The 10,159-nt window shown below is 38.9% G+C and overlaps 2 long non-coding RNA genes across 2 annotated transcripts in view; both read right to left on the bottom strand.

Annotated features, from left to right (window-relative positions):
* Positions 1-7,137, bottom strand: part of LOC102373823 — a 20,777-nt gene extending 13,640 nt beyond the window's left edge. The window contains exon 1 of the long non-coding RNA XR_324049.2: positions 3,094-7,137. This is a non-coding gene — a long non-coding RNA (uncharacterized LOC102373823). The remainder of the gene's footprint in view (positions 1-3,093) is intronic.
* Positions 7,138-9,080: 1,943 nt separating this feature from the next.
* LOC102373638 overlaps positions 9,081-10,159 on the bottom strand; it is a 3,960-nt gene continuing 2,881 nt past the window's right edge. The window contains exon 2 of the long non-coding RNA XR_324048.2: positions 9,081-9,466. This is a non-coding gene — a long non-coding RNA (uncharacterized LOC102373638). The remainder of the gene's footprint in view (positions 9,467-10,159) is intronic.

Below are 10,159 nucleotides of genomic sequence, written 5' to 3'. Positions count from 1 at the left end.
TAGGGAAAGGTTCCATGCCTAACTGGATGAATGACCACCCCGAGAAGGATATTAGGAATATCTGTAGAACCAAAAAGGGATGGAAGACTGTTCAGCAAACAGAAGTCAAGATGTACAGAGATAAAAATAGAACTGCTAAAACAGACTTGGACCTAGCAAAGGATCAAAAAAAGCTCTTCAACCATATTAATAACAAGAAAAGAGGGAAAAAGTGGGACTGCTATGCAGCAAGGATGGGGTAGAAATTACATCTAGGCATGGCCCAGAAACTAAATGAATATTTTCTCATTCTTCAATAAGGATGGTGATGTGGACTATGAAGACAAAAAAAAAATCAGAGCGACTAACGAGAAGGAGAAAATGGAAAAAGAAATTTCAACAACCCATGTAGAAGCAAAATTCAAATCCACTCAAGTCTCAAAATTCTAAAAGAATTAGCACATGAAATCATAAGACTGGTAGCAAAGATTTTTAACAAATCTATCAAGTTTGGGGTGATTTCAAATAACTGAAAAATGGAAGGCTCAGTACCTATATTAAAGGGGGATGTCATCTGGGGATCTTTTATTCTGACCACAAGAACATGCAAGGCTTTAGAATAGATTATGAAGGAAAGAATCATAAAAGAAGTGGAAGTAAATGGAAAATGAGATAAAATGCAATATGGGTGTACCAAAATTAGATGCCAGGGCAACGTGGATCTTACCTTTTTTCCATAAGTGACTGTCTAGATAAAGGAAACATGGATAGATAAGTCTAATCTATCTGACTTGAGTAAAACATTTGACATTGGGTTATCTAGAAAATTTTTATGAAGCTAAAGAAGAGGGAGATTAATGCAAAAATCATAAGGCAGGTAGAGAACTGGATAAAGAGGATAAGTGCTGAAAAGGAAAGTTTTGGGCTGAGGGAAGTTACTAGTGGAGTATATCAAGGATTGGTGTTGAAACCAATATGACTTTGTATTTGCATTAATAACTGACACAAAAAGTAGGTATGCAAATGAAATTTGCTGATGGCATGAATCTGGCAGACATTAATAAAGAAGAAGACCAGGATATCATGTAGGGAGACCTAAACAGCTTTAAAGGCTAGATTAATAGAAATAGGATGAAATTCAACAGTATAAACTGTAAGGTCATGCATTTGAGAACTAATAAAAAAGAATTTCTACTGTCAGTTAAGAGTTGAAAATAACAGATGAGGAGAAAGACTTAGGTGTAGTACTTTATCACCAGATACTTATGAGCCACAAATGTGATAAAGACTTGAAAAAGGCAAATGTAATCCTAGGATGTTTCAGGACAGGTATTTCTATCAGAGATAGGGAAGTGTTAATACCATTGTAGCAGGCGTTGATGAATCTAGAATCGTATGTACAATTTTGGTTCCCAACATTTAAAAAAAAAAATTAATTCAGACCAGAACAGTTACCAGAGAAGGGTTATGACGATGACATGGGAAATGGAGCACCTATCTAACTAAAAAAAAAGTAGAAGATTGACTTATTTAGTTTAGCAGAAAAAAAAAAAAAAAAGGATGAGAAGGGATATGACAGCTCTCTAAAAATACATTACAAGTAAAACACTGGGAAGGAACAGAACTATTCAAGTTAAGGGACAATATTGACACCAGTACAAAAAGGTGTACGTTATTCATGAATAAATTCAGGCTGGAAATTAGAAGAAAGCTTCTATTCATCACAGCAGTGAGCTTATGGAGCACCCTCCTCATAACAACAAAAGAAATTTTGTACTAGGTCAGGTCCTTCTATCCAATTATCCTGTCCCTACCAGTGCTAAGTCGTGGATGTTTCAGAGGAAGGGTATTGGAAATGGAGTTCATGTAATAATCCATTCCCTGGCCAACCTTCCAATCACTCAACAGGTTACATCCCTAACCGTTGCGTTTCTTAGCCTCTGATGGACCTGGACTCCAGAAATGTGTTTAATTCCTTTTTTATCTTATTTATACTGCTGCCTTCCACAACGTCCATGGCAATGAATTCCACAACTTAATTGTGTCATGTTAAAAAGTACTTCCTTTTGTCTTAAAACTTCTGTCAGATAATTTCATGATGGATCGCTTTGTATTATAAAACATAATAGAATAACAGTTCTCTAGTCACTTTTTCCAGAGAAGCCAGGATTTTATACACTCCGATCATATTCTCCTTCCTGCCCCCACTTAGTTGTCACTTTTCCAAACTGGAAAATCCCAAACTTTTCAGTCTTTCCTCATACAAAAGTTATCATACACATGACCATCTTTGTTGTCCTTCCTTTTCTATTTCTAGTATATGCTTTTTGAGATGAGGAGACCAGAACCACACATGCGCACAAGACGTGCACAAAGCATGGACTTAATATGGTGGCATAATATTTTTTTGTTTTGCCTTCCAATGCATTCTTAATGGTTCCTAATATTTCATTTGCTTTTTAACTGCCACTAAACATTGAGCTGGCATTTTAAGAGAACTCTACACAATAATACCATGATCTTTCTTGAGTGCTAACTGAAAATTCAGAGCCCATCGCTGAGCATGTATAATTAGGTTAACATTTCAGCATTTGCATTACCTTGTATTTGTCAATGTTAAATTTCATCTGCCACTTTTTTGCTCACTCAATTTTGTAAGATCTTTCTGTAACTCTGAATGTAACTACCCAGGATAATTAAGATTACACAGGCTCCAACACGGGGTAACACAGGCCCCAACACAGGCCTCTGGGGATCCCACTTCTTACCTTCCTTCAGTTTGAAAAATGACCCTAGTCCTATCCTCTCATCCCTTTTTTTCCCCATCTTTTAACCCATTTTCAATACAGGAACAATCATTCCTTCAATCCCATGACATCTTTGTTTCTTTAAAAGTCTTTGATGAAGGATATTCCCTGGGTTCTCCATATCCATATACTTGTTCACACATTCAAAAAAAAAAAAAAACTCCAGCAGATTGGTTAGACATTAATTTCCCTTTACAGAAAAAGCATACCGTCTCATTCATCAGCTTATATTTATCCACGTGACTACTACTACTATTTTTTTTATTATACACCCTACCAATTTGTCAGGAACAGACGTCACACTTACCGATCTGCAGTTTCTTGGAACACGTCTGGAGTCTTTTTTAAAGAATGGTGTTACATTGTCTCTTGTCCAGCCCTCTGACATCATTTGAGTGACAGGCTGCGTATTTTTGTTAACAGTTCTGCAGTTTCATATTTGAGTTCCTTCTGAATCCTTGGGTGAAATCCATCTGGTCCTGGTAATTTGTTACTGTTTTTTTAACAATTTGCTCTAAAACTTCATTCAGTGTACCGTGTAAGAAAAATGGATCACATGTGGGAATCTCCCCGGCATACTCTGCAAAAGATCCAGTTAGCCTCTCTACCATCGCCTTGTCTTCCTGGGGCATGTCCCCCGCCATGCAGGGGCATGTGTTTGCCACAGCACAAGTAGCAGTGGCACATATTTGTGCTGCTGCATTGTGCCCCACGGCACGCCCCTGCACACACTCTGGCACGCACCAAACTGTCCCAGGTAGGGTAGGGCAGGCTGGGGCCAACACCTGTGCTGGCTCCAGAAGCCTTGCCTGGGGTCCTGGGGGCCTCCTGGGGCAGCAGTGGTCCCAATCTAGCCGCACAGAGCCTGCCCACCAGCCAGATTGTGGCTCTGGATGGCCAAGCTCCATTTCTGGAGGCACATGCTGCTGTCACGTGCCACTTTTTACAACAGGAGGGGGTTTTTATATTGGGATGTCCTAGTATCAAGTTTTGGCACTGTGCTGCAAATTTGAAGTGCAATGCACAGTTGCAAGTTCACCATGTGCGGTTTGCAGCACCACAAACTGCACATGCGTGCTCATGTGGAGTAAACTTTTCACATCCTGGTCATCCAATGGCGTCACTGCATGGCAGGCTTCCTGCTTCTGATGTTCCTTAAAAATATATACTATTAGCTTTTATGTCTATTGTGAGATGTTCTTCAAATTCTTTTGTGGCCTGTTCTTTTAGGGTTTTACATTTAGCTTGCCAGAGTTTGTGTTCCTTTCTATTTTCCTCATTTGGGCAAGACTCCCATTTTTTGAATGATGCCTTTTGCCTCTAATAGCTTCTTTGACTTTGCCTTTAAACCACGCTGAATGTTTTTTGGGGCCATTTCCTGTCTTTTTTTGATTTGTGGTATTCATTTATTCTGTGTCTCTGCTGTAGTGTTTTTAAACAGTTTCTATGTTGTCTGTAGGCATTTACCCTCTTGGCTGTATCTTGTTGTTTCCTTGAAACTAGCTTCCTCATTTTGGTGTAGTTTCCCTTTTGTAAAATTACATCTTGCTGTGCTGGATTTTTCTCTTGCCTGAAAAGATGGGACAGTGGGAGCAAAAAAATCCTAACTAGATTTCAGAGGGAGCTTGATTGTTTTATGACAGTGATGATACGATGTGGCGCCTGCAGCAGCTGTGGACTGTAACTGGTATCTTAGAACAGGGGTGGGCAACATCTTGTAGTGAGGGGCTGCTTTAACACAGCTCAGCTCTGAACACTTCAAACCTGCCCCACAATGGCACTGCCAGCACTGGAACCACTGTTGTGCAACTGTCTCTTCCTGTCACTCAAGCGAAGTGCCCTGCAGCCGAAATGAAATCCTTTCCAGTCCTATGATCCAGTCACCAAAAATCTCACTTACACTTGAAAACTGATGGAAAAAATATTAACACAATTCTATTGATATCTACAGCATATCTGCATGATGCCAGATACCCCAGAACTCATAGAGTTTATTTTATAAGCAAGAAAAATAAAACTTTGGACCCATATGTAGACAAATTAAATACACTGATCATTTACATCATACACTTACAAAACAGGTAACGAAAGATGTGTGCATTTTACCAGAAACCCTATATAAGCAAAGTGTAACAGCTCTTCAGAATAATGTACACTGAAGAAAATTAACTCCCATATATATTCAAAAGACATCAATGCTGAAAAAAATTAATATAATTTAAACATTTAAGAGAAATGCCATGACATTATGTTTCCAAGGTCTGTACATCTACCTAAATTTTCTTGGAAAACACCACCTGTGTCTGACAAGAGCCTCATTTTTAAACACTTCACCTGCTGTAATTGGGCAAAGTACTGGAAAAGAATATGCAGCTCAAAATGGACAAGAACCTGTGTAAGTGGCAGAAACGTTCTGGGGCTCCAAAGTGAACTCGTCATCCCCTACACCCCTCCAAAACTTTGTGCATTTATGGGAGACTTCAATTTCCCAGACTAAATCTGGGAACAAGCGATCATATATTGATTCAATTTGAACTAAGTGTGCAGTAAGCAACATGCAGTATGCAGTAAGCAACATGCATCAAGTTGCAAGAAGTGTGGGACCCAGCAAACAGAATCACCCTGTGTGCTATCCCACTATCCAGATTCTCCGCTTGCCTATATTCCACCACTAGTAAGTGGCCTAAGAGAAGGGTCTCCAAAAACTTCTGTATTCTGGACTTTGTGGAAAGGCCAACAGTGCCCTTTGCTTAACCATTCTGTAGAGCAAAAGCCTATTTCCTATTGCATTTCTGGCCAGTCTCACATAGATGCAAAAGCTCATTCAGAATTCTTCCCATCTTTTCCCCCTGTACAATTTATTCTGTTTTCTATACTGTTCTCCAAATTTGAATCTATCCAAAATGTTGTAGCTTGTCTGCTCATTCATCCATGTAAACTGGAACACATCATTGTCTTCATACAAGTCCTCAGCAGTTACAAGAGGGTTATTATATTTTACAAGACCTTTACAGACTTATCCTAAGTCCTTAACTACATTTCTTTCTGTTCTCTGACCTATTCTCTCTACAGCCACATCAGCCCAGCACTTGACCTTGACCACATTTTTAATTAATATTTTTGTAATTTTCAACAACAGCAAAATAAATATCACTTTAGGGCAGAGGAATAAAGCTAATTATAAGCAAACAATATTTTGGGTTTAGCAACTCAGATTTTTAAAAGAATATATATATATATATATATATATGCTTTTTATAAGTCTAATCTATACACTGATACTTACACATTTTTGAAAACTGGAGTCATAATGCCCCTTTTTTCTGCTGGATCTGGCCAAATATTACATGTACATTTTTGGAGGAGATAGGGAGTAGCCTAATATTAACAGTGCATTTCACAAACAAAAGAACACTGTAAAATAGCCTGCAGCCCAGACAATAATGAAAAAACATTGGAGTCCCAACACAAATACCCCATCTTTGGTTATTCGATAAGAATATAGAATTTATGTCAAGTATCACTTAAAAAATCTGTTAAGAAGTATTTTCCTTCTCAAAATAAACCCAAGTTAGTGGAAGCATATAACAAATTGTGACAGTAGTAGGTCTGTATCCTGAAGTTAAATCCTTATCAAACATCTCCTACCTTAGGAATCAAAGCCTGCTTCCCCTACAATTACAGCATTATCTTGTATCAATAAGAAAAAAGCCTTTTATATAGTGTATAACTTGTGTTCATGTAGGGGTGTTTGAAAGGGAGTGTGGGTATCTCAAAATGTCTATAATGTATATAGACAATGTCTAATATATATAGACAAAGAATTCTATGACGAATATTATTTTTATTTACCAAATGGAGAAATAAAGCTACCAGTTGTTCAGAAGGAACAGGTAGAAGCATTGTGTAGTGGCCACAACAGATGACTAACTCACCTCAACTGAATCACATGTGGCCTTGTGCAATTCATTCAAACAGACCCTTCAGTTGTAAAACAGTAAATTAAAAATAGGTTCAGGCTATTTTAGGAGATCCCCTTTCAAAATATTACCATTTCTTCACGTTTGTTTAAACGAGTTTTTAAAAATATTTTCTCTTGTCTGTCACTATGAGAGAGCCACACAAACCATGGAAAGTGACAAAGTAACTGACTAACCAGAGAAAATAATGACTCCACTCACGTGGAAAGGGGTGAAACCTTGACCTCCACTGAAATCACCAGTGGAACTCCGAGGCTAGGTACAGACAATCAAAAAGCCTGAAGCTGAATTGATTCAGTCTTTGCACATTAGTCTAGGCTACACAGATTAAATTGAAACAGAAGTAAACAGACATTTACCTTTGATTCAGGAAATGCAGCCATATGCCTGCAGTGGCTCAGGCCAGAAGCCAAGGCACACTAGAGCCGGGCTCTCTGGCTGTGTTCACTTCCTCTTCCTGCTGCCCCTGAGGCTTCTGGGATTTGCAGTCCAGAGTTACAGTAACAGGAGTCTGCAGGGTTGCTTATTACTTCCTCTTCCTGATTCCAGGTGCCTCTGGGACTTGTAGTCCACAGTTGCAGCCAGCAGTAAGTTTGAGCAGGGAAAGGGGTGTTTAACCCCCATTCCTTGGCCTCAGACCCCAGCAAGTTTTGCCGGAGGGGGGGGCCCCCCCCCGCCATAGACTGGGCTGCATCCCCAGCCAGGCTTGTGCCCCACACCCCCTGTTGTCAGCTATCCCTCACTGCTACAGCTAGGGAGCAGAGGGGCAGGGCCAGCACTGCTCTCTGGAGCAGACAGCACGCCCCAACCCAGGGCTGGAAAGCATGCTGGGATGCTAGGGGACTATGATTTAACTTGAACCAGGAAGGGGTCTGGAACAGAAGTTTTATAAACTCGTTTAACCCAAATCAGTTAAGTCTAATACTACATTTAACCAGGTTTATCTTAAACCAGTTTCAGCCATTTTGAAACTGGTTTATGTGCACCGAGCTTCTGTTCTGTTACAGGTTTAAACCCGTTTCTGATCACTCAAACCAGTTTATGTGTAACTTCTGTCCCTAGCCCCACGGCCTTCAATAGAACCGGAACATCACTTGAAGCATTATCATTAGTACAAAGTGTACCAAAAAAGAAAAGAAAAATCAGTCTTCTCCCATCTGTTTCACTATAATAATTATAAAAGTTTCCTGTAACAATAATAGGTCAATATATCAGAGAAAAGTTTGATTTTTAACATGATGGTAACCCTTACAGTTCTTTCTGTCTCAACTTCTCCATCTTCTCCAGAGACTGTGGAATCTCCATCCCTAGAAATTTTCAGAAGCAGGTTAGGCAGACACTTAACTGAGACAGTTTAGTCAGGGATGATCCTGCCTTGAGCAGAGGGCTGGACTAGAAGACCTCATGAAGTCCCTTTCATCCCTACTTCCTATTATCCTTTGATCTATAAAATAAAGGTGACTCCACCTATTCCAGAGGAGTTTGTGGGGCTTAATTAACTGTTTCAGAACCTCATGTGAAAGATGCTGTATGAGTTCAGGGCATGCTTAATTATTATCATTATAGTACAAGCTGTCCAGAAAGTGCAATTAGGGCAGTCAGTGTTGCTGATAGCAGCATGATTCACATAAATATAAAAACTTCTACACATTTTAGAGGAAGAAACTAAGGAAGCATTTTTCATTTCTTTTGGACCAAAAAGCTTAAGATGGATTTGTCTCTCAGATATTTCTCTCTTTCTCTGTGTGTGTATATATATATATATATATATATATATATAATACCACTGATTCCAGGAGGTACTTTACATGGGGTAAGTGAGGGTAGGTTTTTATTGTTCTGTCTGTTCAGATGCCCACTGGCATATGAAAAATCCGCATGTCCAAATACATATCTGTTGCAAGCATGGGAATGACTAATTTTTGCAGGTAACAACCAAGTAGAACACAATATGTCAGGCTTTTTTTTTCTTCATATCCACAAGGCTTTTCTCTGCCAGGTTAGTTGTATGCTATGGACATCACCTGACTTTATTTCCTTAATACATTATTTCTCCCAAGATTCTGGAGGCTTTCAAAATAGTGCTTCTTGTGTCAAGCACACAACATGCAATAAAAACTGGTTTTTCCAGCAGGGTGAGAGTGGGACAGAGGCAAAAATCTCATTGACTTTATATGATGTTTATGTGAGTCACTAACCCTCATGCTTCAGGAACCCATTTGGAAAAGGATGGCACAGAATGTTTAAAGCAAAAGGGGTCAGGAACATCAACCCTACTAAGATTTCAAAAACATTGCTTGTATTCCCAAAGATCCATCCTGTCCTTTCATTTTTTATTTTCTTTCATAACTTCAGTAAATAGTAAAACAAACCTGCTACTGCTGCAATTTTACAGTCCATAACAGAAATACTAGGAATAACAGCCTCAGTTCATTGATCAGGTAACTAGTTGCAATGTGTCAACATTTTTAAAAGCCTCTCTGTAAGATGGTATCACACAGTTTCTGCAGCCCCAAGTCCACAATAAATCCAGACAGTAGAGTTGGTGCTGATGGAATTTGTTTTCCTGTAAGTCACGTTCCAAAACAAAGGCTCTGGTTGATTCCTTCAACTCCTTCTTTGACACTTCCATCTCTTTCAGCTCTTCCCAGAGAATCTCAAGCATCCAAGAAGAGAATCCAAATATTCACCATTAAAGGGCTGAAAATATAGTTAAAGCAGGATTTTCCTTTGAATATTCTTTAATAATAAAAACAATCACCAATTATCATTATACTAGTTTGTCATAATACTTCATATCATATACTTTAAACTTTCTTTGTGCACATTGATGAACTGCTCAATAATAACACATATAAGCAGGTAAGTACCATTATTGCAAATGAGAAATTTGAAAGAGAGAGCCCCAAATTCAAGCAGAGTATTATGCCATTGTAGTGACGTGTACAACAAAGGAGTCAGTGGTAAACCAGGTAAGAATGCAGGAGTCAGTTTCTCTAATACACAAATGCTACATATATGAAGCTCAATAACCTGCACATTCTCTATATTTCGTGGTATATTTTAACAACTTCTATATTAATGCAGATAGCAAATTAGACAGGTAGTCTGTTCTCTTACTCCCTATCCCCCTTCCCCTCCCACTGTGTGTGTGTGCATGCACAAAGAGTGCTTTGGAAATTTTTTTGATTAAAAGATCTTACTTAATTGGGTAGTAATGATTACTCTTCACATGCCAGACTTCTCTTCAGACTCCCAACTCTTTCTCTCCCCACAACAATTGTTAGATCTTTCTCTCCTGATGTTTCCACCATCTGGACCTTTCTACTCTTAGCCAGCTCCATGATTCTGACAGTTCAAGGAAGTCAGATTCAGTCAAATGTTCCAAAAATT

Source organism: Alligator sinensis, unplaced genomic scaffold, assembly GCF_000455745.1.
Source record: "Alligator sinensis unplaced genomic scaffold, ASM45574v1 scaffold392_2, whole genome shotgun sequence".
NCBI lineage: Eukaryota > Metazoa > Chordata > Crocodylia > Alligatoridae > Alligator > Alligator sinensis.
The sequence above is the reverse complement of the archived record's forward strand: the minus strand, read 5'-3'. Positions and strand labels throughout refer to the sequence as shown.